Raw genomic sequence first — 27,133 nt, forward strand, 5'->3', positions numbered from 1 at the left:
GTGTGTGTCCCTCCCTCACTGTGTGTGTGTCCCTCCCTCGCTGTGTGTGTGTGTGTGTGTCCCTCCCTCGCTGTGTGTGTGTGTGTGTCCCTCCCTCGCTGAGTGTGTGTGTCCCTCCCTCGCTGTTTGTGTGTGTCCCTCCCTCGCTGTGTGTGTGTGTGTCCCTCCCTCTCTGTATGTGTGTGTGTGTCCCTCCCTCGCTGTGTGTGCGTGTCCCTCCCTCGCTGTGTGTGTGTGTCCCTCCCTCGCTGTGTGTGTGTCCCTCCCTCGCTGTGTGTGCGTGTCCCTCCCTCACTGTGTGTGTGTGTGTCCCTCCCTCGCTGTGTGTGTGTCCCTCCCTCGCTGTGTGTGTGTGTCCCTCCCTCGCTGTGTGTGTGTGTGTGTGTCCCTCCCTCGCTGTGTGTGTGTGTGTGTGTGTGTCCCTCCCTCGCTGTGTGTGTGTGCGTGTCGCTCCCTCGCTGTGTGTGTGTTTGTGTCCCTCCCTCGCTGTGTGTGTGTGTCCCTCCCTCGCTGTGTGTGCGTGTCGCTCCCTCGCTGTGTGTGTGTGTGTCCCTCCCACGCTGTGTGTGTGTGTGTCCCTCCCTCGCTGTGTGTGTGTGTGTGTCCCTCCCTCACTGTGTGTGTGTGTGTGTGTGTCCCTCCCTCACTGTGTGTGTGTGTGTGTGTGTGTGTGTCCCTCCCTCACTGTGTGTGTGTGTGTCCCTCCCTCACTGTGTGTGTGTGTGTGTGTGTGTGTGTCCCTCCCTCGCTGTGTGTGTGTGTCCCTCCCTCGCTGTGTGTGTGTGTCCCTCCCTCGCTCTGTGTGTGTGTCCCTCCCTCACTGTGTGTGTGTGTGTGTGTGTGTGTGTCCCTCCCTCGCTGTGTGTGTGTGTCCCTCCCTCGCTGTGTGTGTGTGTCCCTCCCTCGCTGTGTGTGTGTGTGTCCCTCCCTCGCTGTGTGTGTGTGTGTCCCTCCCTCGCTCTGTGTGTGTGTGTGTCCCTCCCTCGCTGTGTGTGTGTGTCCCTCCCTCGCTATGTGTGTGTGTCCCTCCCTCGCTGTGTGTGTGTGTCCCTCCCTCGCTGTGTGTGTGTGTGTGTGTGTGTGTCCCTCCCTCGCTGTGTGTGTGTGTGCGTGTCCCTCCCTCGCTGTGTGTGTGTGTGTGAGTCCCTCCCTCGCTGTGTGTGTGTGTGTCCCTCCCTCGCTGTGTGTGTGTGTCCCTCCCTCGCTGTGTGTGTGTGTCCTTCCCTCACTGTGTGTGTGTGTGTGTGTGTCCCTCCCTCGCTGTGTGTCCCTCCCTCGCTGTGTGTGTATGTGTGTCCCTCCCTCGCTGTGTGTGTGTGTCCCTCCCTCGCTGTGTGTGTGTGTCCCTCCCTCGCTGTGTGTGTGTGTCCTTCCCTCACTGTGCGTGTGTGCGTGTCCCTCCCTCGCTGTGTGTGTGCGCATGTCCCTCCCTCGCTGTGTGTGTGTGTGTGTGTGTGGTCCTCCCTCGCTGTGTGTGTGTGCGTGTCCCTCCCTCGCTGTGTGGGTGTGTCTCCCCCTCGCTGTGTGTGTGTGTGTGGTCCTCCCTCGCTGTGTGTGTGTGCGTGTCCCTCCCTCGCTGTGTGTGTGTTTCCCTCCCTCGCTGTGTGTGTGTGTCCCTCCCTCACTGTGTGTGTGTGTGGCCGTCCCTCACTGTGTGTGTGTCCCTCCCTCGCTGTGTGTGTGTGTGTGTGTCCCTCCCTCGCTGTGTGTGTGTGTGTGTCCCTCCCTCGCTGAGTGTGTGTGTCCCTCCCTCGCTGTTTGTGTGTGTCCCTCCCTCGCTGTGTGTGTGTGTGTCCCTCCCTCTCTGTATGTGTGTGTGTGTCCCTCCCTCGCTGTGTGTGCGTGTCCCTCCCTCGCTGTGTGTGTGTGTCCCTCCCTCGCTGTGTGTGTGTCCCTCCCTCGCTGTGTGTGCGTGTCCCTCCCTCACTGTGTGTGTGTGTGTCCCTCCCTCGCTGTGTGTGTGTCCCTCCCTCGCTGTGTGTGTGTGTCCCTCCCTCGCTGTGTGTGTGTGTGTGTGTCCCTCCCTCGCTGTGTGTGTGTGTGTGTGTGTGTCCCTCCCTCGCTGTGTGTGTGTGCGTGTCGCTCCCTCGCTGTGTGTGTGTTTGTGTCCCTCCCTCGCTGTGTGTGTGTGTCCCTCCCTCGCTGTGTGTGCGTGTCGCTCCCTCGCTGTGTGTGTGTGTGTCCCTCCCACGCTGTGTGTGTGTGTGTCCCTCCCTCGCTGTGTGTGTGTGTGTGTCCCTCCCTCACTGTGTGTGTGTGTGTGTGTCCCTCCCTCACTGTGTGTGTGTGTGTGTGTGTGTGTGTCCCTCCCTCACTGTGTGTGTGTGTGTCCCTCCCTCACTGTGTGTGTGTGTGTGTGTGTGTGTGTCCCTCCCTCGCTGTGTGTGTGTGTCCCTCCCTCGCTGTGTGTGTGTGTCCCTCCCTCGCTCTGTGTGTGTGTCCCTCCCTCACTGTGTGTGTGTGTGTGTGTGTGTGTGTCCCTCCCTCGCTCTGTGTGTGTCCCTCCCTCGCTCTGTGTGTGTGTGTCTCCCCCTCACTGTGTGTGTGTGTCTCCCCCTCGCTGTGTGTGTGTGTCTCCCCCTCGCTGTGTGTGTGTGTGTCTCCCCCTCGCTGTGTGTGTGTGTCTCCCCCTCGCTGTGTGTGTGTGTCCCTCCCTCGCTGTGTGTGTGTGTGTCCCTCCCGCGCTGTGTGTGTGTGTCCCTCCCTCGCTGTGTGTGTGTGTCCCTCCCTCGCTGTGTGTGTGTGTCTCCCCCTCGCTGTGTGTGTGTGTCTCCCCCTCGCTGTGTGTGTGTGTCCCTCCCTCGCTGTGTGTGTGTGCCGCTCCCTCGCTGTGTATGTGTGTGTGTGTGTGTGTGTCCCTCCCTCGCTGTGTGTGTGTGTGTGTGTGTGTCCCTCCCTCGCTGTGTGTGTGTGTGTGTCCCTCCCTCGCTGTGTGTGTGTGTCCCTCCCTCACTGTGTGTGTGTGTCCCTCCCTCACTGTGTGTGTGTGTCCCTCCCTCGCTGTGTGTGTGTGTCCCTCCCTCACTGTGTGTGTGTGTGTGTGTCCCTCCCTCACTGTGAGTGTGTGTGTGTGTGTGTCCCTCCCACACTGTGTGTGTGTGTGTCCCTCCCTCGCTATGTGTGTGCGTCCCTCCCTCACTGTGAGTGTGTGTGTGTGTGTCGCTCCCTCACTGTGTGTGTGTGTCCCTCCCTCGCTATGTGTGTGTGTCCCTCCCTCGCTGTGTGTGTGTGTGTGTGTGTGTGTCCCTCCCTCGCTCTGTGTGTGTGTCCCTCCCTCACTGTGTGTGTGTGTGTGTCCCTCCCTAACTGTGTGTGTGTGTGTCCCTCCCTCGCTGTGTGTGTGTGTCCCTCCCTCACTGTGTGTGTGTGTCCCTCCCTCGCTGTGTGTGTGTGCCCCTCCCTCGCTGTGTGTGTGTGTGTGTGTGTTCCTCCCTCACTGTGTGTGTGTGCGTGTGTCCCTCCCTCGCTGTGTGTGTGTGTGTGTCCCTCCCTCGCTGTGTGTGTGTGTCCCTCCCTCGCTCTGTGTGTGTGTGTCCCTCCCTCGCTGTGTGTGTGTGTCCCTCCCTCGCTGTGTGTGTGTGCGTGTCCCTCCCTCGCTGTGTGTGTGTGTGTGTCCCTCCCTCACTGTGTGTGTGTGTGTCCCTCCCTCACTGTGTGTGTGTGTGTCCCTCCCTCGCTGTGTGTGTGTGTCCCTCCCTCGCTGTGTGTGTGTGTGTGTGTGTGTGTCCCTCCCTCGCTGTGTGTGTGTGTCCCTCCATCGCTGTGTGTGTGTGTCCCTCCCTCGCTGTGTGTGTGTGTGTGTCCCTCCCTCGCTGTGTGTGTGTGTGTGTGTCCCTCCCTCACTGTGTCTGTGTGTGTGTCCCTCCCTCACTGTGTGTGTGTGTGTGTCCCTCCCTCGCTGTGTGTGTGTGTGTCCCTCCCTCGCTGTGTGTGTGTGTGTCCCTCCCTCGCTGTGTGTGTGTGTCCCTCCCTCGCTGTGTGTGTGTGTCCCTCCCTCGCTGTGTGTGTGTGTGTCCCTCCCTCGCTGTGTGTGTGTGTGTCCCTCCCTCGCTCTGTGTGTGTGTGTGTCCCTCCCTCGCTGTGTGTGTGTGTCCCTCCCTCGCTGTGTGTGTGTGTCCCTCCCTCGCTGTGTGTGTGTGTGTCCCTCCCTCGCTGTGTGTGTGTGTGTGTGTGTGTGTCCCTCCCTCGCTGTGTGTGTGTGTGCGTGTCCCTCCCTCGCTGTGTGTGTGTGTGTGTCCCTCCCTCGCTGTGTGTGTGTGTGTCCCTCCCTCGCTGTGTGTGTGTGTCCCTCCCTCGCTGTGTGTGTGTGTCCTTCCCTCACTGTGTGTGTGTGTGTGTGTGTGTCCCTCCCTCGCTGTGTGTCCCTCCCTCGCTGTGTGTGTATGTGTGTCCCTCCCTCGCTGTGTGTGTGTGTCCCTCCCTCGCTGTGTGTGTGTGTCCCTCCCTCGCTGTGTGTGTGTGTCCTTCCCTCACTGTGCGTGTGTGCGTGTCCCTCCCTCGCTGTGTGTGTGCGCATGTCCCTCCCTCGCTGTGTGTGTGTGTGTGTGGTCCTCCCTCGCTGTGTGTGTGTGCGTGTCCCTCCCTCGCTGTGTGGGTGTGTCTCCCCCTCGCTGTGTGTGTGTGTGTGGTCCTCCCTCGCTGTGTGTGTGTGCGTGCCCCTCCCTCGCTGTGTGTGTGTTTCCCTCCCTCGCTGTGTGTGTGTGTCCCTCCCTCACTGTGTGTGTGTGTGTCCCTCCCTCACTGTGTGTGTGTGTCCCTCCCTCGCTGTGTGTGTGTGTGTCCCTCCCTCGCTGTATGTGTGTGTGTGTCCCTCCCTCGCTGTGTGTGCGTGTCCCTCCCTCGCTGTGTGTGTGTGTCCCTCCCTCGCTGTGTGTGTGTCCCTCCCTCGCTGTGTGTGCTTGTCCCTCCCTCACTGTGTGTGTGTGTGTCCCTCCCTCGCTGTGTGTGTGTCCCTCCCTCGCTGTGTGTGTGTGTCCCTCCCTCGCTGTGTGTGTGTGTGTGTGTCCCTCCCTCGCTGTGTGTGTGTGTGTGTGTGTGTCCCTCCCTCGCTGTGTGTGTGTGCGTGTCGCTCCCTCGCTGTGTGTGTGTTTGTGTCCCTCCCTCGCTGTGTGTGTGTGTCCCTCCCTCGCTGTGTGTGCGTGTCGCTCCCTCGCTGTGTGTGTGTGTGTCCCTCCCTCGCTGTGTGTGTGTGTGTCCCTCCCTCGCTGTGTGTGTGTGTGTGTCCCTCCCTCACTGTGTGTGTGTGTGTGTGTCCCTCCCTCACTGTGTGTGTGTGTGTGTGTGTGTGTCCCTCCCTCACTGTGTGTGTGTGTGTCCCTCCCTCACTGTGTGTGTGTGTGTGTGTGTGTGTGTCCCTCCCTCGCTGTGTGTGTGTGTCCCTCCCTCGCTGTGTGTGTGTGTCCCTCCCTCGCTCTGTGTGTGTGTCCCTCCCTCACTGTGTGTGTGTGTGTGTGTGTGTGTCCCTCCCTCGCTCTGTGTGTGTCCCTCCCTCGCTCTGTGTGTGTGTCTCCCCCTCACTGTGTGTGTGTGTCTCCCCCTCGCTGTGTGTGTGTGTCTCCCCCTCGCTGTGTGTGTGTGTGTCTCCCCCTCGCTGTGTGTGTGTGTCTCCCCCTCGCTGTGTATGTGTGTCCCTCCCTCGCTGTGTGTGTGTGTCCCTCCCGCGCTGTGTGTGTGTGTCCCTCCCTCGCTGTGTGTGTGTGTCCCTCCCTCGCTGTGTGTGTGTGTCTCCCCCTCGCTGTGTGTGTGTGTCTCCCCCTCGCTGTGTGTGTGTGTCCCTCCCTCGCTGTGTGTGTGTGCCGCTCCCTCGCTGTGTATGTGTGTGTGTGTGTGTGTGTCCCTCCCTCGCTGTGTGTGTGTGTGTGTGTGTGTCCCTCCCTCGCTGTGTGTGTGTGTGTGTCCCTCCCTCGCTGTGTGTGTGTGTCCCTCCCTCACTGTGTGTGTGTGTCCCTCCCTCGCTGTGTGTGTGTGTCCCTCCCTCACTGTGTGTGTGTGTGTGTGTCCCTCCCTCACTGTGAGTGTGTGTGTGTGTGTGTCCCTCCCACACTGTGTGTGTGTGTGTCCCTCCCTCGCTATGTGTGTGTGTCCCTCCCTCACTGTGAGTGTGTGTGTGTGTGTCGCTCCCTCACTGTGTGTGTGTGTGTCCCTCCCTCGCTATGTGTGTGTGTCCCTCCCTCGCTGTGTGTGTGTGTGTGTGTGTGTGTCCCTCCCTCGCTCTGTGTGTGTGTCCCTCCCTCACTGTGTGTGTGTGTGTGTCCCTCCCTAACTGTGTGTGTGTGTGTCCCTCCCTCGCTGTGTGTGTGTGTCCCTCCCTCACTGTGTGTGTGTGTCCCTCCCTCGCTGTGTATGCGTGTGTCCCTCCCTCGCTGTGTGTGTGTGTGTCTGCCCCTCGCTGTGTGTGTGTGTCCCTCCCTCACTGTGTGTGTGTGTCCCTCCCTCGCTGTGTGTGCGTGTGTCCCTCCCTCGCTGTGTGTGTGTGTCCCTCCCTCGTTCTGTGTGTGTGTCCCTCCCTCGCTGTGTGTGTGTGTCCCTCCCTCGCTGTGTGTGTGTGTGTCCCTCCCTCGCTGTGTGTGTGTGTGTGTGTGTGTGTCCCTCCCTCGCTGTGTGTGTGTGTGCGTGTCCCTCCCTCGCTGTGTGTGTGTGTGTGTCCCTCCCTCGCTGTGTGTGTGTGTGTCCCTCCCTCGCTGTGTGTGTGTGTCCCTCCCTCGCTGTGTGTGTGTGTCCTTCCCTCACTGTGTGTGTGTGTGTGTGTGTCCCTCCCTCGCTGTGTGTCCCTCCCTCGCTGTGTGTGTATGTGTGTCCCTCCCTCGCTGTGTGTGTGTGTCCCTCCCTCGCTGTGTGTGTGTGTCCCTCCCTCGCTGTGTGTGTGTGTCCTTCCCTCACTGTGCGTGTGTGCGTGTCCCTCCCTCGCTGTGTGTGTGCGCATGTCCCTCCCTCGCTGTGTGTGTGTGTGTGTGGTCCTCCCTCGCTGTGTGTGTGTGCGTGTCCCTCCCTCGCTGTGTGGGTGTGTCTCCCCCTCGCTGTGTGTGTGTGTGTGGTCCTCCCTCGCTGTGTGTGTGTGCGTGCCCCTCCCTCGCTGTGTGTGTGTTTCCCTCCCTCGCTGTGTGTGTGTGTCCCTCCCTCACTGTGTGTGTGTGTGTCCCTCCCTCACTGTGTGTGTGTGTCCCTCCCTCGCTGTGTGTGTGTGTGTCCCTCCCTCGCTGTATGTGTGTGTGTGTCCCTCCCTCGCTGTGTGTGCGTGTCCCTCCCTCGCTGTGTGTGTGTGTCCCTCCCTCGCTGTGTGTGTGTCCCTCCCTCGCTGTGTGTGCGTGTCCCTCCCTCACTGTGTGTGTGTGTGTCCCTCCCTCGCTGTGTGTGTGTCCCTCCCTCGCTGTGTGTGTGTGTCCCTCCCTCGCTGTGTGTGTGTGTGTGTGTCCCTCCCTCGCTGTGTGTGTGTGTGTGTGTGTGTCCCTCCCTCGCTGTGTGTGTGTGCGTGTCGCTCCCTCGCTGTGTGTGTGTTTGTGTCCCTCCCTCGCTGTGTGTGTGTGTCCCTCCCTCGCTGTGTGTGCGTGTCGCTCCCTCGCTGTGTGTGTGTGTGTCCCTCCCTCGCTGTGTGTGTGTGTGTCCCTCCCTCGCTGTGTGTGTGTGTGTGTCCCTCCCTCACTGTGTGTGTGTGTGTGTGTCCCTCCCTCACTGTGTGTGTGTGTGTGTGTGTGTGTCCCTCCCTCACTGTGTGTGTGTGTCCCTCCCTCACTGTGTGTGTGTGTGTGTGTGTGTGTGTCCCTCCCTCGCTGTGTGTGTGTGTCCCTCCCTCGCTGTGTGTGTGTGTCCCTCCCTCGCTCTGTGTGTGTGTCCCTCCCTCACTGTGTGTGTGTGTGTGTGTGTGTGTCCCTCCCTCGCTCTGTGTGTGTCCCTCCCTCGCTCTGTGTGTGTGTCTCCCCCTCACTGTGTGTGTGTGTCTCCCCCTCGCTGTGTGTGTGTGTCTCCCCCTCGCTGTGTGTGTGTGTGTCTCCCCCTCGCTGTGTGTGTGTGTCTCCCCCTCGCTGTGTGTGTGTGTCCCTCCCTCGCTGTGTGTGTGTGTCCCTCCCGCGCTGTGTGTGTGTGTCCCTCCCTCGCTGTGTGTGTGTGTCCCTCCCTCGCTGTGTGTGTGTGTCTCCCCCTCGCTGTGTGTGTGTGTCTCCCCCTCGCTGTGTGTGTGTGTCCCTCCCTCGCTGTGTGTGTGTGCCGCTCCCTCGCTGTGTATGTGTGTGTGTGTGTGTGTCCCTCCCTCGCTGTGTGTGTGTGTCCCTCCCTCGCTGTGTGTGTGTGTGTGTCCCTCCCTCGCTGTGTGTGTGTGTCCCTCCCTCACTGTGTGTGTGTGTCCCTCCCTCGCTGTGTGTGTGTGTCCCTCCCTCACTGTGTGTGTGTGTGTGTGTCCCTCCCTCACTGTGAGTGTGTGTGTGTGTGTGTCCCTCCCACACTGTGTGTGTGTGTGTCCCTCCCTCGCTATGTGTGTGTGTCCCTCCCTCACTGTGAGTGTGTGTGTGTGTGTCGCTCCCTCACTGTGTGTGTGTGTGTCCCTCCCTCGCTATGTGTGTGTGTCCCTCCCTCGCTGTGTGTGTGTGTGTGTGTGTGTGTCCCTCCCTCGCTCTGTGTGTGTGTCCCTCCCTCACTGTGTGTGTGTGTGTGTCCCTCCCTAACTGTGTGTGTGTGTGTCCCTCCCTCGCTGTGTGTGTGTGTCCCTCCCTCACTGTGTGTGTGTGTCCCTCCCTCGCTGTGTATGCGTGTGTCCCTCCCTCGCTGTGTGTGTGTGTGTCTGCCCCTCGCTGTGTGTGTGTGTCCCTCCCTCACTGTGTGTGTGTGTCCCTCCCTCGCTGTGTGTGCGTGTGTCCCTCCCTCGCTGTGTGTGTGTGTCCCTCCCTCGTTCTGTGTGTGTGTCCCTCCCTCGCTGTGTGTGTGTGTGAGTGTGTCCCTCCCTCGCTGTGTGTGTGTGTCCCTCCCTCGCTGTGTGTGTGTGCCCCTCCCTCGCTGTGTGTGTGTGTGTGTGTTCCTCCCTCACTGTGTGTGTGTGCGTGTGTCCCTCCCTCGCTGTGTGTGTGTGTGTGTCCCTCCCTCGCTGTGTGTGTGTGTCCCTCCCTCGCTCTGTGTGTGTGTGTCCCTCCCTCGCTGTGTGTGTGTGTCCCTCCCTCGCTGTGTGTGTGTGCGTGTCCCTCCCTCGCTGTGTGTGTGTGTGTGTCCCTCCCTCACTGTGTGTGTGTGTGTCCCTCCCTCACTGTGTGTGTGTGTGTCCCTCCCTCGCTGTGTGTGTGTGTCCCTCCCTCGCTGTGTGTGTGTGTGTGTGTGTGTGTGTCCCTCCCTCGCTGTGTGTGTGTGTCCCTCCATCGCTGTGTGTGTGTGTCCCTCCCTCGCTGTGTGTGTGTGTGTGTCCCTCCCTCGCTGTGTGTGTGTGTGTGTGTCCCTCCCTCACTGTGTCTGTGTGTGTGTCCCTCCCTCACTGTGTGTGTGTGTGTCCCTCCCTCGCTGTGTGTGTGTGTGTCCCTCCCTCGCTGTGTGTGTGTGTGTCCCTCCCTCGCTGTGTGTGTGTGTCCCTCCCTCGCTGTGTGTGTGTGTGTCCCTCCCTCGCTGTGTGTGTGTGTGTCCCTCCCTCGCTCTGTGTGTGTGTGTGTCCCTCCCTCGCTGTGTGTGTGTGTCCCTCCCTCGCTGTGTGTGTGTGTCCCTCCCTCGCTGTGTGTGTGTGTGTCCCTCCCTCGCTGTGTGTGTGTGTGTGTGTGTGTGTGTCCCTCCCTCGCTGTGTGTGTGTGTGCGTGTCCCTCCCTCGCTGTGTGTGTGTGTGTGTCCCTCCCTCGCTGTGTGTGTGTGTGTCCCTCCCTCGCTGTGTGTGTGTGTCCCTCCCTCGCTGTGTGTGTGTGTCCTTCCCTCACTGTGTGTGTGTGTGTGTGTGTCCCTCCCTCGCTGTGTGTCCCTCCCTCGCTGTGTGTGTATGTGTGTCCCTCCCTCGCTGTGTGTGTGTGTCCCTCCCTCGCTGTGTGTGTGTGTCCCTCCCTCGCTGTGTGTGTGTGTCCTTCCCTCACTGTGCGTGTGTGCGTGTCCCTCCCTCGCTGTGTGTGTGCGCATGTCCCTCCCTCGCTGTGTGTGTGTGTGTGTGGTCCTCCCTCGCTGTGTGTGTGTGCGTGTCCCTCCCTCGCTGTGTGGGTGTGTCTCCCCCTCGCTGTGTGTGTGTGTGTGGTCCTCCCTCGCTGTGTGTGTGTGCGTGCCCCTCCCTCGCTGTGTGTGTGTTTCCCTCCCTCGCTGTGTGTGTGTGTCCCTCCCTCACTGTGTGTGTGTGTGTCCCTCCCTCACTGTGTGTGTGTCCCTCCCTCGCTGTGTGTGTGTGTGTGTGTCCCTCCCTCGCTGTGTGTGTGTGTGTGTCCCTCCCTCGCTGTGTGTGTGTGTCCCTCCCTCGCTGTTTGTGTGTGTCCCTCCCTCGCTGTGTGTGTGTGTGTCCCTCCCTCGCTGTATGTGTGTGTGTGTCCCTCCCTCGCTGTGTGTGTGTGTCCCTCCCTCGCTGTGTGTGTGTCCCTCCCTCGCTGTGTGTGTGTGTCCCTCCCTCGCTGTGTGTGTGTCCCTCCCTCGCTGTGTGTGCGTGTCCCTCCCTCACTGTGTGTGTGTGTGTCCCTCCCTCGCTGTGTGTGTGTCCCTCCCTCGCTGTGTGTGTGTGTCCCTCCCTCGCTGTGTGTGTGTGTGTGTGTCCCTCCCTCGCTGTGTGTGTGTGTGTGTGTGTCCCTCCCTCGCTGTGTGTGTGTGCGTGTCCCTCCCTCGCTGTGTGTGTGTGTGTCCCTCCCTCACTGTGTGTGTGTGTGTCCCTCCCTCACTGTGTGTGTGTGTGTCCCTCCCTCGCTGTGTGTGTGTGTCCCTCCCTCGCTGTGTGTGTGTGTGTGTGTCCCTCCCTCGCTGTGTGTGTGTGTCCCTCCATCGCTGTGTGTGTGTGTCCCTCCCTCGCTGTGTGTGTGTGTGTGTCCCTCCCTCGCTGTGTGTGTGTGTGTGTCCCTCCCTCACTGTGTGTGTGTGTGTGTCCCTCCCTCACTGTGTGTGTGTGTGTCCCTCCCTCGCTCTGTGTGTGTCCCTCCCTCGCTGTGTGTGTGTGTGTCCCTCCCTCGCTGTGTGTGTGTGTCCCTCCCTCGCTGTGTGTGTGTGTCCCTCCCTCGCTGTGTGTGTGTGTCCCTCCCTCGCTGTGTGTGTGTGTGTCCCTCCCTCGCTGTGTGTGTGTGTGTCCCTCCCTCGCTGTGTGTGTGTGTGTGTCCCTCCCTCGCTGTGTGTGTGTGTCCCTCCCTCGCTGTGTGTGTGTGTGTCCCTCCCTCGCTGTGTGTGTGTGTGTGTGTGTGTGTCCATCCCTCGCTGTGTGTGTGTGTGCGTGTCCCTCCCTCGCTGTGTGTGTGTGTGTGTCCCTCCCTCGCTGTGTGTGTGTGTGTCCCTCCCTCGCTGTGTGTGTGTGTCCCTCCCTCGCTGTGTGTGTGTGTCCTTCCCTCACTGTGTGTGTGTGTGTGTGTGTCCCTCCCTCGCTGTGTGTCCCTCCCTCGCTGTGTGTGTATGTGTGTCCCTCCCTCGCTGTGTGTGTGTGTCCCTCCCTCGCTGTGTGTGTGTGTCCCTCCCTCGCTCTGTGTGTGTGTCCTTCCCTCACTGTGCGTGTGTGCGTGTCCCTCCCTCGCTGTGTGTGTGCGCATGTCGCTCCCTCGCTGTGTGTGTGTGTGTGTGGTCCTCCCTCGCTGTGTGTGTGTGCGTGTCCCTCCCTCGCTGTGTGGGTGTGTCTCCCCCTCGCTGTGTGTGTTTGTGGTCCTCCCTCGCTGTGTGTGTGTGCGTGTCCCTCCCTCGCTGTGTGTGTGTTTCCCTCCCTCGCTGTGTGTGTGTGTCCCTCCCTCACTGTGTGTGTGTGTGTCCCTCCCTCACTGTGTGTGTGTGTCCCTCCCTCGCTGTGTGTGTGTGTGTCCCTCCCTCGCTGTGTGTGTGTGTGTGTCCCTCCCTCGCTGTGTGTGTGTGTCCCTCCCTCGCTGTGTGTGTGTGTCCCTCCCTCGCTGTGTGTGTGTGTGTCCCTCCCTCGCTGTATGTGTGTGTGTGTCCCTCCCTCGCTGTGTGTGCGTGTCCCTCCCTCGCTGTGTGTGTGTGTCCCTCCCTCGCTGTGTGTGTGTCCCTCCCTCGCTGTGTGTGCGTGTCCCTCCCTCACTGTGTGTGTGTGTGTCCCTCTCTCGCTGTGTGTGTGTCCCTCCCTCGCTGTGTGTGTGTCCCTCCCTCGCTGTGTGTGTGTGTGTGTGTCCCTCCCTCGCTGTGTGTGTGTGTGTGTGTCCCTCCCTCGCTGTGTGTGTGTGTGTGTCCCTCCCTCGCTGTGTGTGTGTGTCCCTCCCTCGCTGTGTGTGTGTGTCCCTCCCTCGCTGTGTGTGTGTGTCCTTCCCTCACTGTGTGTGTGTGCGTGTCCGTCCCTCGCTGTGTGTGTGCGCATGTCCCTCCCTCGCTGTGTGTGTGTGTGTGGTCATCCCTCGCTGTGTGTGTGTGTGTGTGTCCCTCCCTCGCTGTGTGTGTGTGTCCCTCCCTCGCTGTGTGTGTGTGTGTCCCTCCCTCGCTGTGTGTGTGTGTGTGTGTGTGTGTCCCTCCCTCGCTGTGTGTGTGTGTGCGTGTCCCTCCCTCGCTGTGTGTGTGTGTGTGTCCCTCCCTCGCTGTGTGTGTGTGTGTCCCTCCCTCGCTGTGTGTGTGTGTCCCTCCCTTGCTGTGTGTGTGTGTCCTTCCCTCACTGTGTGTGTGTGTGTGTGTGTCCCTCCCTCGCTGTGTGTCCCTCCCTCGCTGTGTGTGTATGTGTGTCCCTCCCTCGCTGTGTGTGTGTGTCCCTCCCTCGCTGTGTGTGTGTGTCCCTCCCTCGCTGTGTGTGTGTGTCCTTCCCTCACTGTGCGTGTGTGCGTGTCCCTCCCTCGCTGTGTGTGTGCGCATGTCGCTCCCTCGCTGTGTGTGTGTGTGTGTCCCTCCCTCACTGTGTGTGTGTGTGTGTCCCTCCCTCACTGTGTGTGTGTGTGTCCCTCCCTCGCTCTGTGTGTGTCCCTCCCTCGCTGTGTGTGTGTGTGTCCCTCCCTCGCTGTGTGTGTGTGTGTCCCTCCCTCGCTGTGTGTGTGTGTCCCTCCCTCGCTGTGTGTGTGTGTCCCTCCCTCGCTGTGTGTGTGTGTGTCCCTCCCTCGCTGTGTGTGTGTGTGTCCCTCCCTCGCTGTGTGTGTGTGTGTGTCCCTCCCTCGCTGTGTGTGTGTGTCCCTCCCTCGCTGTTTGTGTGTGTGTCCCTCCCTCGCTGTGTGTGTGTGTGTGTGTGTGTGTCCCTCCCTCGCTGTGTGTGTGTGTGCGTGTCCCTCCCTCGCTGTGTGTGTGTGTGTGTCCCTCCCTCGCTGTGTGTGTGTGTGTCCCTCCCTCGCTGTGTGTGTGTGTCCCTCCCTCGCTGTGTGTGTGTGTCCTTCCCTCACTGTGTGTGTGTGTGTGTGTGTCCCTCCCTCGCTGTGTGTCCCTCCCTCGCTGTGTGTGTATGTGTGTCCCTCCCTCGCTGTGTGTGTGTGTCCCTCCCTCGCTGTGTGTGTGTGTCCCTCCCTCGCTCTGTGTGTGTGTCCTTCCCTCACTGTGCGTGTGTGCGTGTCCCTCCCTCGCTGTGTGTGTGCGCATGTCGCTCCCTCGCTGTGTGTGTGTGTGTGTGGTCCTCCCTCGCTGTGTGTGTGTGCGTGTCCCTCCCTCGCTGTGTGGGTGTGTCTCCCCCTCGCTGTGTGTGTTTGTGGTCCTCCCTCGCTGTGTGTGTGTGCGTGTCCCTCCCTCGCTGTGTGTGTGTTTCCCTCCCTCGCTGTGTGTGTGTGTCCCTCCCTCACTGTGTGTGTGTGTGTGTCCCTCCCTCACTGTGTGTGTGTGTCCTGCCCTCGCTGTGTGTGTGTGTGTCCCTCCCTCGCTGTGTGTGTGTGTGTGTCCCTCCCTCGCTGTGTGTGTGTGTCCCTCCCTCGCTGTGTGTGTGTGTCCCTCCCTCGCTGTGTGTGTGTGTGTCCCTCCCTCGCTGTATGTGTGTGTGTGTCCCTCCCTCGCTGTGTGTGCGTGTCCCTCCCTCGCTGTGTGTGTGTGTCCCTCCCTCGCTGTGTGTGTGTCCCTCCCTCGCTGTGTGTGCGTGTCCCTCCCTCACTGTGTGTGTGTGTGTCCCTCCCTCGCTGTGTGTGTGTCCCTCCCTCGCTGTGTGTGTGTGTCCCTCCCTCGCTGTGTGTGTGTGTGTGTGTCCCTCCCTCGCTGTGTGTGTGTGTCCCTCCCTCGCTGTGTGTGTGTGTGTCCCTCCCTCGCTGTGTGTGTGTGTCCCTCCCTCGCTGTGTGTGTGTGTCCCTCCCTCGCTGTGTGTGTGTGTCCTTCCCTCACTGTGTGTGTGTGCGTGTCCGTCCCTCGCTGTGTGTGTGCGCATGTCCCTCCCTCGCTGTGTGTGTGTGTGTGGTCATCCCTCGCTGTGTGTGTGTGTGTGTGTCCCTCCCTCGCTGTGTGTGTGTGTCCCTCCCTCGCTGTGTGTGTGTGTGTCCCTCCCTCGCTGTGTGTGTGTGTGTGTGTGTGTCCCTCCCTCGCTGTGTGTGTGTGTGCGTGTCCCTCCCTCGCTGTGTGTGTGTGTGTGTCCCTCCCTCGCTGTGTGTGTGTGTCCCTCCCTCGCTGTGTGTGTGTGTCCCTCCCTCGCTGTGTGTGTGTGTCCTTCCCTCACTGTGTGTGTGTGTGTGTGTGTCCCTCCCTCGCTGTGTGTCCCTCCCTCGCTATGTGTGTATGTGTGTCCCTCCCTCGCTGTGTGTGTGTGTCCCTCCCTCGCTGTGTGTGTGTGTCCCTCCTTCGCTGTGTGTGTGTGTCCTTCCCTCACTGTGCGTGTGTGCGTGTCCCTCCCTCGCTGTGTGTGTGCGCATGTCGCTCCCTCGCTGTGTGTGTGTGTGTGTGGTCCTCCCTCGCTGCGTGTGTGTGCGTGTCCCTCCCTCGCTGTGTGGGTGTGTCTCCCCCTCGCTGTGTGTGTTTGTGGTCCTCCCTCGCTGTGTGTGTGTGCGTGTCCCTCCCTCGCTGTGTGTGTGTTTCCCTCCCTCGCTGTGTGTGTGTGTCCCTCCCTCACTGTGTGTGTGTGTGTCCCTCCCTCACTGTGTGTGTGTGTCCCTCCCTCGCTGTGTGTGTGTGTGTCCCTCCCTCGCTGTGTGTGTGTGTGTGTCCCTCCCTCGCTGTGTGTGTGTGTCCCTCCCTCGCTGTGTGTGTGTGTCCCTCCCTCGCTGTGTGTGTGTGTGTCCCTCCCTCGCTGTATGTGTGTGTGTGTCCCTCCCTCGCTGTGTGTGCGTGTCCGTCCCTCGCTGTGTGTGTGTGTCCCTCCCTCGCTGTGTGTGTGTCCCTCCCTCGCTGTGTGTGCGTGTCCCTCCCTCACTGTGTGTGTGTGTGTCCCTCCCTCGCTGTGTGTGTGTCCCTCCCTCGCTGTGTGTGTGTGTCCCTCCCTCGCTGTGTGTGTGTGTGTGTGTCCCTCCCTCGCTGTGTGTGTGTGTGTGTCCCTCCCTCGCTGTGTGTGTGTGTGTGTCCCTCCCTCGCTGTGTGTGTGTGTCCCTCCCTCGCTGTGTGTGTGTGTCCTTCCCTCACTGTGTGTGTGTGCGTGTCCGTCCCTCGCTGTGTGTGTGCGCATGTCCCTCCCTCGCTGTGTGTGTGTGTGTGGTCATCCCTCGCTGTGTGTGTGTGCGTGTCCCTGCCTCGCTGTGTGGGTGTGTCTCCCCCTCGCTGTGTGTGTGTGTGTGGTCCTCCCTCGCTGTGTGTGTGTGCGTGTCCCTCCCTCGCTGTGTGTGTGTGTCCCTCCCTCGCTGTGTGTGTGTGTGTCCCTCCCTCGCTGTGTGTGTGTGTCCCTCCCTCGCTGTGTGTGTGTGTGTCCCTCCCTCGCTGTGTGTGTGTGTGTCCCTCCCTCGCTGTGTGTGTGTGTCCTTCCCTCGCTTTGTGTGTGTGTGTGTCCCTCCCTCGCTGTGTGTGTGTACGTGCCCCCCCTCACTGTATCTGTGTGTGAGTGTTCGTCCCTCCCTCGCTGTGTGTGTGTGTGTGTGTGTGTGTGTGTCCCTCCCTCGCTGTGTGTGTGTGTGTGTCCCTCCCTCGCTGTGTGTGTGTGTGTGTGTCCCTCCCTCACTGTGTGTGTGTGTCCCTCCCTCGCTATGTGTGTGTGTCCTTCCCTCACTGTGCGTGTGTGCGTGTCTCTCCCTCGCTGTGTGTGTGCGCATGTCCCTCCCTCGCTGTGTGTGTGTGTGTGTCCCTCCCTCGCTGTGTGTGTGTGTCCCTCCCTCGCTGTCTGTGTGTGTCCCTCCCTCGCTGTGTGTGTGTGTCCTTCCCTCACTGTGCGTGTGTGCGTGTCCCTCCCTCGCTGTCTGTGTGTGTCCCTCCCTCGCTGTGTGTGTGTGTCCTTCCCTCACTGTGTGCGTGTGTGCGTGTCCCTACCTCGCTGTGTGTGTGCGCATGTCCCTCCCTCGCTGTGTGTGTGTGTGTGTGGTCCTCCCTCGCTGTGTGTGTGTGCGTGTCCCTCCCTCGCTGTGTGGGTGTGTCTCCCCCTCGCTGTGTGTGTGTGTGTGGTCCTCCCTCGCTGTGTGTGTGTGCGCGTCCCTCCCTCGCTGTGTGTGTGTGTCCCTCCCTCGCTGTGCGTGTGTGTCCCTCCCTCACTGTGTGTGTGTGTGTCCCTCCCTCACTGTGTGTGTGTGTCCCTCCCTCGCTGTGTGTGTGTGTGTGTGTGTCCCTCCCTCGCTGTTTGTGTGTGTGTGTCCCTCCCTCGCTGTGTGTGTGTGTCCCTCCCTCGCTGTGTGTGTGTGTCCCTCCCTCGCTGTGTGTGTGTGTGTCCCTCCCTCGCTGTGTGTGTGTGTGTGTCCCTCCCTCGCTGTATGTGCGTGTCCCTCCCTCGCTATGTGTGTGTGTCCCTACCTCGCTGTGTGTGTGTGTCCCTCCCTCGCTGTGTGTGCGTGTCCCTCCCTCACTGTGTGTGTGTGTGTGTCCCTCCCTCGCTGTGTGTGTGTGTCCCTCCCTCGCTGTGTGTGTGTGTCCCTCCCTCGCTGTGTGTATGTGTGTGCGTCCCTCCCTCGCTGTGTGTGTGTGTGTGTGTCCCTCCCTCGCTGTGTGTGTGTGTGTGTGTCCCTCCCTCGCTGTGTGTGTGTGTGTTTGTCCCTCCCTCGCTGTGTGTGTGTGTCCCTCCCTCGCTGTGTGTGTGTGTCCCTCCCTCGCTGTGTGTGTGTGTCCTTCCCTCACTGTGTGTGTGTGCGTGTCCCTCCCTCGCTGTGTGTGTGCGCATGTCCCTCCCTCGCTGTGTGTGTGTGTGTGTGTGGTCCTCCCTCGCTGTGTGTGTGTGCGTGTCCCTCCCTCGCTGTGTGGGTGTGTCTCCCCCTCGCTGTGTGTGTGTGTGTGGTCCTCCCTCGCTGTGTCCGCATGTCCCTCCCTCGCTGTGTGTGTGTGTGTGGTCCTCCCTCACTGTGTGTGTGTGTGTCCCTCCCTCGCTGTGTGTGTGTCCCTCCCTCGCTGTGTGTGTGTGTCCCTCCATCGCTGTGTGTGTGTGTCCCTCCCTCACTGTGTGTGTGTGTGTGTGTCCCTCGTTCGCTGTGTGTGTGTGTGTGTGTCCCTCCCTCGCTGTGTGTGTGTGTGTGTCCCTCCCTCGCTGTGTGTGTGTGTCCCTCCCTCGCTGTGTGTGTGTGTCCCTCCCTCGCTGTGTGTGTGTGTCCTTCCCTCACTGTGTGTGTGTGCGTGTCCGTCCCTCGCTGTGTGTGTGCGCATGTCCCTCCCTCGCTGTGTGTGTGTGTGTGGTCCTCCCTCGCTGTGTGTGTGTGCGTGTCCCTCCCTCGCTGTGTGGGTGTGTCTCCCCCTCGCTGTGTGTGTGTGTGTGGTCCTCCCTCGCTGTGTGTGTGTGCGTGTCCCTCCCTCGCTGTGTGTGTGTGTCCCTCCCTCGCTGTGTGTGTGTGTGTCCCTCCCTCGCTGTGTGTGTGTGTCCCTCCCTCGCTGTGTGTGTGTGTGTCCCTCCCTCGCTGTGTGTGTGTGTGTCCCTCCCTCGCTGTGTGTGTGTGTCCTTCCCTCGCTTTGTGTGTGTGTGTGTCCCTCCCTCGCTGTGTGTGTGTACGTGCCCCCCTCACTGTATCTGTGTGTGAGTGTTCGTCCCTCCCTCGCTGTGTGTGTGTGTGTGTGTGTGTGTCCCTCCCTCGCTGTGTGTGTGTGTGTGTCCCTCCCTCGCTGTGTGTGTGTGTGTGTGTCCCTCCCTCACTGTGTGTGTGTGTCCCTCCCTCGCTGTGTGTGTGTGTCCTTCCCTCACTGTGCGTGTGTGCGTGTCCCTCCCTCGTTGTGTGTGTGCACTTGTCCCTCCCTCGCTGTGTGTGTGTGTGTGTCCCTCCCTCGCTGTGTGTGTGTGTCCCTCCCTCGCTGTCTGTGTGTGTCCCTCCCTCGCTGTGTGTGTGTGTCCTTCCCTCACTGTGCGTGTGTGCGTGTTCCTCCCTCGCTGTCTGTGTGTGTCCCTCCCTCGCTGTGTGTGTGTGTCCTTCCCTCACTGTGCGTGTGTGCGTGTCCCTCCCTCGCTGTGTGTGTGCGCATGTCCCTCCCTCGCTGTGTGTGTGTGTGTGTGGTCCTCCCTCGCTGTGTGTGTGTGCGTGTCCCTCCCTCGCTGTGTGGGTGTGTCTCCCCCTCGCTGTGTGTGTGTGTGTGGTCCTCCCTCGCTGTGTGTGTGTGCGTGTCCCTCCCTCGCTGTGTGTGTGTGTCCCTCCCTCGCTGTGTGTGTGTGTCCCTCCCTCACTGTGTGTGTGTGTGTCCCTCCCTCACTGTGTGTGTGTGTCCCTCCCTCGCTGTGTGTGTGTTTGTGTGTCCCTCCCTCGCTGTGTGTGTGTGTGTGTCCCTCCCTCGCTGTGTGTGTGTGTCCTCCCTCGCTGTGTGTGTGTGTGTGTGTGTCCCTCCCTCGCTGTGAGTGTGTGTGTCCCTCCCTCGCTGTGAGTGTGTGTGTCCCTCCCTCACTGTGTGTGTGTGTGTGTGTGTGTGTCCCTCCCTCGCTGTGTGTGTGTGTCCCTCCCTCGCTGTGTGTGTGTGTCCCTCCCTCGCTCTGTGTGTGTGTCCCTCCCTCACTGTGTGTGTGTGTGTGTGTGTGTGTGTGTCCCTCCCTCGCTCTGTGTGTGTCCCTCCCTCGCTCTGTGTGTGTGTGTCTCCCCCTCACTGTGTGTGTGTGTGTCACCCCCTCGCTGTGTGTGTGTGTCTCCCCCTCGCTGTGTGTGCGTGTCGCTCACTCGCTGTGTGTGTGTGTGTCCCTCCCTCGCTGTGTGTGTGTGTGTCCCTCCCTCGCTGTGTGTGTGTGTCCCTCCCTCACTGTGTGTGTGTGTGTGTGTGTGTCCCTCCCTCACTGTGTGTGTGTGTGTGTGTGTGTCCCTCCCTCACTGTGTGTGTGTGTGTCCCTCCCTCACTGTGTGTGTGTGTGTGTGTGTGTCCCTCCCTCGCTGTGTGTGTGTGTCCCTCCCTCGCTGTGTGTGTGTGTCCCTCCCTCGCTCTGTGTGTGTGTCCCTCCCTCACTGTGTGTGTGTGTGTGTGTGTGTGTCCCTCCCTCGCTCTGTGTGTGTCCCTCCCTCGCTCTGTGTGTGTGTGTCTCCCCCTCACTGTGTGTGTGTGTGTCTCCCCCTCGCTGTGTGTGTGTGTCTCCCCCTCGCTGTGTGTGTGTGTGTGTCTCCCCCTCGCTGTGTGTGTGTGTCTCCCCCTCGCTGTGTGTGTGTGTCCCTCCCTCGCTGTGTGTGTGTGTCCCTCCCTCGCTGTGTGTGTGTGCGTGTCCCTCCCTCGCTGTGTGGGTGTGTCTCCCCCTCGCTGTGTGTGTGTGTGTGGTCCTCCCTCGCTGTGTGTGTGGGCGTGTCCCTCCCTCGCTGTGTGTGTGTGTCCCTCCCTCGCTGTGTGTGTGTGTCCCTCCCTCACTGTGTGTGTGTGTGTCCCTCCCTCACTGTGTGTGTTTGTCCCTCCCTCGCTGTGTGTGTGTGTGTGTGTCCTTCCCTCGCTGTGTGTGTGTGTGTGTCCCTCCCTCGCTGTGTGTGTGTGTGTCCCTCCCTCGCTGTATGTGTCTGTGTGTCCCTCCCTCGCTGTGTGTGCGTGTCCCTCCCTCGCTGTGTGTGTGTGTCCCTCCCTCGCTGTGTGTGTGTCCCTCCCTCGCTGTGTGTGCGTGTCCCTCCCTCACTGTGTGTGTGTGTGTCCCTCCCTCGCTGTGTGTGTGTCCCTCCCTCGCTGTGTGTGTGTGTCCCTCCCTCGCTGTGTGTGTGTGTCCCTCCCTCGCTGTGTGTGTGTGTGTCCCTCCCTCGCTGTGTGTGTGTGTGTGTCCCTCCCTCGCTGTGTGTGTGTGTGTCCCTCCCTCGCTGTGTGTGTGTGTCCCTCCCTCGCTGTGTGTGTGTGTCCTTCCCTCACTGTGTGTGTGTGCGTGTCCGTCCCTCGCTGTGTGTGTGCGCATGTCCCTCCCTCGCTGTGTGTGTGTGTGTGGTCATCCCTCGCTGTGTGTGTGTGCGTGTCCCTCCCTCGCTGTGTGGGTGTGTCTCCCCCTCGCTGTGTGTGTGTGTGTGGTCCTCGCTCGCTGTGTGTGTGTGCGTGTCCCTCCCTCGCTGTGTGTGTGTGTCCCTCCCTCGCTGTGTGTGTGTGTGTCCCTCCCTCGCTGTGTGTGTCCCTCCCTCGCTCTGTGTGTGTGTGTCCCTCCCTCGCTGTGTGTGTGTGTGTCCCTCCCTCGCTGTGTGTGTGTCCTTCCCTCGCTTTGTGTGTGTGTGTGTCCCTCCCTCGCTGTGTGTGTGTACGTGCCCCCCCTCACTGTATCTGTGTGTGAGTGTTCGTCCCTCCCTCGCTGTGTGTGTGTGTGTGTGTGTGTGTGTCCCTCCCTCGCTGTGTGTGTGTGTGTGTCCCTCCCTCGCTGTGTGTGTGTGTGTGTGTCCCTCCCTCACTGTGTGTGTGTGTCCCTCCCTCGCTGTGTGTGTGTGTCCTTCCCTCACTGTGCGTGTGTGCGTGTCCCTCCCTCGCTGTGTGTATGCGCATGTCCCTCCCTCGCTGTGTGTGTGTGTGTGTCCCTCCCTCGCTGTGTGTGTGTGTCCTTCCCTCACTGTGCGTGTGTGCGTGTCCCTCCCTCGCTGTCTGTGTGTGTCCCTCCCTCGCTGTGTGTGTGTGTCCTTCCCTCACTGTGCGTGTGTGCGTGTCCCTCCCTCGCTGTGTGTGTGCGCATGTCCCTCCCTCGCTGTGTGTGTGTGTGTGTGGTCCTCCCTCGCTGTGTGTGTGTGCGTGTCCCTCCCTCGCTGTGTGGGTGTGTCTCCCCCTCGCTGTGTGTGTGTGTGTGGTCCTCCCTCGCTGTGTGTGTGTGCGCGTCCCTCCCTCGCTGTGTGTGTGTGTCCCTCCCTCGCTGTGCGTGTGTGTCCCTCCCTCACTGTGTGTGTGTGTGTCCCTCCCTCACTGTGTGTGTGTCCCTCCCTCGCTGTGTGTGTGTGTGTGTGTCCCTCCCTCGCTGTGTGTGTGTGTGTGTGTCCCTCCCTCGCTGTGTGTGTGAGTCCCTCCCTCGCTGTGTGTGTGTGTCCCTCCCTCGCTGTGTGTGTGTGTCCCTCCCTCGCTGTGTGTGTGTGTGTCCCTCCCTCGCTGTGTGTGTGTGTGTGTCCCTCCCTCGCTGTGTGTGTGCGTGTCCCTCCCTCGCTATGTGTGTGTGTCCCTCCCTCGCTGTGTGTGTGTGTCCCTCCCTCGCTGTGTGTGCGTGTCCCTCCCTCACTGTGTGTGTGTGTGTCCCTCCCTCGCTGTGTGTGTGTGTCCCTCCCTCGCTGTGTGTGTGTGTCCCTCCCTCGCTGTGTGTATGTGTGTGCGTCCCTCCCTCGCTGTGTGTGTGTGTGTGTGTCCTTCCCTCGCTGTGTGTGTGTGTGTGTGTGTCCCTCCCTCGCTGTGTGTGTGTGTGTTTGTCCCTCCCTCGCTGTGTGTGTGTGTCCCTCCCTCGCTGTGTGTGTGTGTCCCTCCCTCGCTGTGTGTGTGTGTCCCTCCCTCGCTGTGTGTGTGTGTCCTTCCCTCACTGTGTGTGTGTGCGTGTCCCTCCCTCGCTGTGTGTGTGCGCATGTCCCTCCCTCGCTGTGTGTGTGTGTGTGGTCCTCCCTCGCAGTGTGTGTGTGCGTGTCCCTCCCTCGCTGTGTGGGTGTGTCTCCCCCTCGCTGTGTGTGTGTGTGTGGTCCTCCCTCGCTGTGTGCGCATGTCCCTCACTCGCTGTGTGTGTGTGTGTGGTCCTCCCTCACTGTGTGTGTGTGTGTCCCTCCCTCGCTGTGTGTGTGTGTGTGTGTGTGTCCCTCCCTCGCTGTGTGTGTGTGTCCCTCCCTCGCTGTGTGTGTGTGTGTGTCCCTCCCTCGCTGTGTGTGTGTGTGTGTGTGTGTTCCTCCCTCGCTGTGTGTGTGTGTGTGTCCCTCCCTCGCTGTGTGTGTGTGTCCCTCCCTCGCTGTGTGTGTGTGTCCCTCCCTCGCTGTGTGTGTGTGTCCTTCCCTCACTGTGTGTGTGTGCGTGTCCGTCCCTCGCTGTGTGTGTGCGCATGTCCCTCCATCGCTGTGTGTGTGTGTGTGTGGTCCTCCCTCGCTTTGTGTGTGTGCGTGTCCCTCCCTCGCTGTGTGGGTGTGTCTCCCCCTCGCTGTGTGTGTGTGTGTGGTCCTCCCTCGCTGTGTGTGTGTGCGTGTCCCTCCCTCGCTGTGTGTGTGTGTCCCTCCCTCGCTGTGTGTGTGTGTGTCCCTCCCTCGCTGTGTGTGTGTGTCCCTCCCTCGCTGTGTGTGTGTGTGTCCCTCCCTCGCTGTGTGTGTGTGTGTCCCTCCCTCGCTGTGTGTGTGTGTCCTTCCCTCGCTTTGTGTGTGTGTGTGTCCCTCCCTCGCTGTGTGTGTGTACGTGCCCCCCCTCACTGTTTCTGTGTGTAAGTGTTCGTCCCTCCCTCGCTGTGTGTGTGTGTGTGTGTGTGTGTGTCCCTCCATCGCTGTGTGTGTGTGTGTGTCCCTCCCTCGCTGTGTGTGTGTGTGTGTGTGTCCCTCCCTCACTGTGTGTGTGTGTCCCTCCCTCGCTGTGTGTGTGTGTCCTTCCCTCACTGTGCGTGTGTGCGTGTCCCTCCCTCGCTGTGTGTGTGCGCATGTCCCTCCCTCGCTGTGTGTGTGTGTGTGTCCCTCCCTCGCTGTGTGTGTGTGTCCCTCCCTCGCTGTCTGTGTGTGTCCCTCCCTCGCTGTGTGTGTGTGTCCTTCCCTCACTGTGCGTGTGTGCGTGTCCCTCCCTCGCTGTCTGTGTGTGTCCCTCCCTCGCTGTGTGTGTGTGTCCTTCCCTCACTGTGCGTGTGTGCGTGTCCCTCCCTCGCTGTGTGTGTGCGCATGTCCCTCCCTCGTTGTGTGTGTGTGTGTGTGTGGTCCTCCCTCGCTGTGTGTGTGTGCGTGTCCCTCCCTCGCTGTGTGGGTGTGTCTCCCCCTCGCTGTGTGTGTGTGTGTGGTCCTCCCTCGCTGTGTGTGTGTGCGTGTCCCTCCCTCGCTGTGTGTGTGTGTCCCTCCCTCGCTGTGTGTGTGTGTCCCTCCCTCGCTGTGTGTGTGTGTGTCCCTCCCTCACTGTGTGTGTGTGTGTCCCTCCCTCACTGTGTGTGTGTCCCTCCCTCGCTGTGTGTGTGTGTGTGTGTCCCTCCCTCGCTGTGTGTGTGTGTGTGTGTCCCTCCCTCGCTGTGTGTGTGAGTCCCTCCCTCGCTGTGTGTGTGTGTCCCTCCCTCGCTGTGTGTGTGTGTCCCTCCCTCGCTGTGTGTGTGTGTGTCCCTCCCTCGCTGTGTGTGTGTGTGTGTCCCTCCCTCGCTGTGTGTGTGCGTGTCCCTCCCTCGCTATGTGTGTGTGTCCCTCCCTCGCTGTGTGTGTGTGTCCCTCCCTCGCTGTGTGTGCGTGTCCCTCCCTCACTGTGTGTGTGTGTGTCCCTCCCTCGCTGTGTGTGTGTGTCCCTCCCTCGCTGTGTGTGTGTGTCCCTCCCTCGCTGTGTGTATGTGTGTGCGTCCCTCCCTCGCTGTGTGTGTGTGTGTGTGTCCTTCCCTCGCTGTGTGTGTGTGTGTGTGTGTCCCTCCCTCGCTGTGTGTGTGTGTGTTTGTCCCTCCCTCGCTGTGTGTGTGTGTCCCTCCCTCGCTGTGTGTGTGTGTCCCTCCCTCGCTGTGTGTGTGTGTCCCTCCCTCGCTGTGTGTGTGTGTCCTTCCCTCACTGTGTGTGTGTGCGTGTCCCTCCCTCGCTGTGTGTGTGCGCATGTCCCTCCCTCGCTGTGTGTGTGTGTGTGGTCCTCCCTCGCAGTGTGTGTGTGCGTGTCCCTCCCTCGCTGTGTGGGTGTGTCTCCCCCTCGCTGTGTGTGTGTGTGTGGTCCTCCCTCGCTGTGTGCGCATGTCCCTCACTCGCTGTGTGTGTGTGTGTGGTCCTCCCTCACTGTGTGTGTGTGTGTCCCTCCCTCGCTGTGTGTGTGTGTGTGTGTGTGTCCCTCCCTCGCTGTGTGTGTGTGTCCCTCCCTCGCTGTGTGTGTGTGTGTGTCCCTCCCTCGCTGTGTGTGTGTGTGTGTGTGTGTTCCTCCCTCGCTGTGTGTGTGTGTGTGTCCCTCCCTCGCTGTGTGTGTGTGTCCCTCCCTCGCTGTGTGTGTGTGTCCCTCCCTCGCTGTGTGTGTGTGTCCTTCCCTCACTGTGTGTGTGTGCGTGTCCGTCCCTCGCTGTGTGTGTGCGCATGTCCCTCCATCGCTGTGTGTGTGTGTGTGTGGTCCTCCCTCGCTTTGTGTGTGTGCGTGTCCCTCCCTCGCTGTGTGGGTGTGTCTCCCCCTCGCTGTGTGTGTGTGTGTGGTCCTCCCTCGCTGTGTGTGTGTGCGTGTCCCTCCCTCGCTGTGTGTGTGTGTCCCTCCCTCGCTGTGTGTGTGTGTGTCCCTCCCTCGCTGTGTGTGTGTGTCCCTCCCTCGCTGTGTGTGTGTGTGTCCCTCCCTCGCTGTGTGTGTGTGTGTCCCTCCCTCGCTGTGTGTGTGTGTCCTTCCCTCGCTTTGTGTGTGTGTGTGTCCCTCCCTCGCTGTGTGTGTGTACGTGCCCCCCCTCACTGTTTCTGTGTGTAAGTGTTCGTCCCTCCCTCGCTGTGTGTGTGTGTGTGTGTGTGTGTGTCCCTCCATCGCTGTGTGTGTGTGTGTGTCCCTCCCTCGCTGTGTGTGTGTGTGTGTGTGTCCCTCCCTCACTGTGTGTGTGTGTCCCTCCCTCGCTGTGTGTGTGTGTCCTTCCCTCACTGTGCGTGTGTGCGTGTCCCTCCCTCGCTGTGTGTGTGCGCATGTCCCTCCCTCGCTGTGTGTGTGTGTGTGTCCCTCCCTCGCTGTGTGTGTGTGTCCCTCCCTCGCTGTCTGTGTGTGTCCCTCCCTCGCTGTGTGTGTGTGTCCTTCCCTCACTGTGCGTGTGTGCGTGTCCCTCCCTCGCTGTCTGTGTGTGTCCCTCCCTCGCTGTGTGTGTGTGTCCTTCCCTCACTGTGCGTGTGTGCGTGTCCCTCCCTCGCTGTGTGTGTGCGCATGTCCCTCCCTCGTTGTGTGTGTGTGTGTGTGTGGTCCTCCCTCGCTGTGTGTGTGTGCGTGTCCCTCCCTCGCTGTGTGGGTGTGTCTCCCCCTCGCTGTGTGTGTGTGTGTGGTCCTCCCTCGCTGTGTGTGTGTGCGTGTCCCTCCCTCGCTGTGTGTGTGTGTCCCTCCCTCGCTGTGTGTGTGTGTCCCTCCCTCGCTGTGTGTGTGTGTGTCCCTCCCTCACTGTGTGTGTGTGTCCCTCCCTCGCTGTGTGTGTGTGTGTGTCCCTCCCTCGCTGTGTGTGTGTGTGTGTCCCTCCCTCGCTGTGTGTGTGTGTCCCTCCCTCGCTGTGTGTGTGTGTGTGTGTGTCCCTCCCTCGCTGTGAGTGTGTGTGTCCCTCCCTCGCTGTGAGTGTGTGTGTCCCTCCCTCGCTGTGTGCGTGCGTGTCGCTCCCTCGCTGTGTGTGTGTGTGTGTGTCCCTCCCTCGCTGTGTGTGTGTGTCCCTCCCTCGCTGTGTGTGCGTGTCGCTCCCTCGCTGTGTGTGTTTGTGTCCCTCCCTCGCTGTGTGTGTGTGTGTCCCTCCCTCGCTGTGTGTGTGTGTGTCCATCCCTCGCTGTGTGTGTGTGTGTCCCTCCCTCACTGTGTGTGTGTGTGTGTGTGTGTCCCTCCCTCACTGTGTGTGTGTGTGTGTGTGTGTCCCTCCCTCACTGTGTGTGTGTGTGTCCCTCCCTCACTGTGTGTGTGTGTATGTGTGTGTGTGTGTGTCTCTCCCTCGCTGTGTGTGTGTGTCCCTCCCTCGCTGTGTGTGTGTGTCCCTCCCTCGCTCTGTGTGTGTGTCCCTCCCTCACTGTGTGTGTGTGTGTGTGTGTGTGTGTCCCTCCCTCGCTCTGTGTGTGTCCCTCCCTCGCTCTGTGTGTGTGTGTCTCCCCCTCACTGTGTGTGTGTGTGTCTCCCCCTCGCTGTGTGTGTGTGTCTCCCCCTCGCTGTGTGTGTGTGTGTCTCCCCCTCGCTGTGTGTGTGTGTCTCCCCCTCGCTGTGTGTGTGTGTCCCTCCCTCGCTGTGTGTGTGTGTCCCTCCCGCGCTGTGTGTGTGTGTCCCTCCCTCGCTGTGTGTGTGTGTCCGTCCCTCGTTGTGTGTGTGTGTCTCCCCCTCGCTGTGTGTGTGTGTCTCCCCCTCGCTGTGTGTGTGTGTCCCTCCCTCGCTGTGTGTGTGTGCCGCTCCCTCGCTGTGTATGTGTGTGTGTGTGTGTGTGTGTCCCTCCCTCGCTGTGTGTGTGTGTGTGTGTGTCCCTCCCTCGCTGTGTGTGTGTGTGTGTCCCTCCCTCGCTGTGTGTGTGTGTGTGTCCCTCCCTCGCTGTGTGTGTGTGCGTGTGTCCCTCCCTCGCTGTGTATGTGTGTCCCTCCCTCGCTGTGTGTGTGTGTCCCTCCCTCACTGTGTGTGTGTGTCCCTCCCTCACTGTGTGTGTGTGTCCCTCCCTCGCTGTGTGTGTGTGTCCCTCCCTCACTGTGTGTGTGTGTGTGTGTCCCTCCCTCACTGTGAGTGTGTGTGTGTGTGTGTCCCTCCCACACTGTGTGTGTGTGTGTCCCTCCCTCGCTATGTGTGTGTGTCCCTCCCTCACTGTGTGTGTGTGTGTGTGTGTCCCTCCCTCACTGTGTGTGTGTGTGTGTCCCTCCCTCGCTATGTGTGTGTGTCCCTCCCTCGCTGT

This window comes from Chiloscyllium plagiosum, unplaced genomic scaffold (assembly GCF_037043375.1).
Source record: "Chiloscyllium plagiosum isolate Xiang-an unplaced genomic scaffold, Cpla_swu_hap1 HiC_scaffold_45, whole genome shotgun sequence".
Taxonomy (NCBI): Eukaryota; Metazoa; Chordata; class Chondrichthyes; order Orectolobiformes; family Hemiscylliidae; genus Chiloscyllium; species Chiloscyllium plagiosum.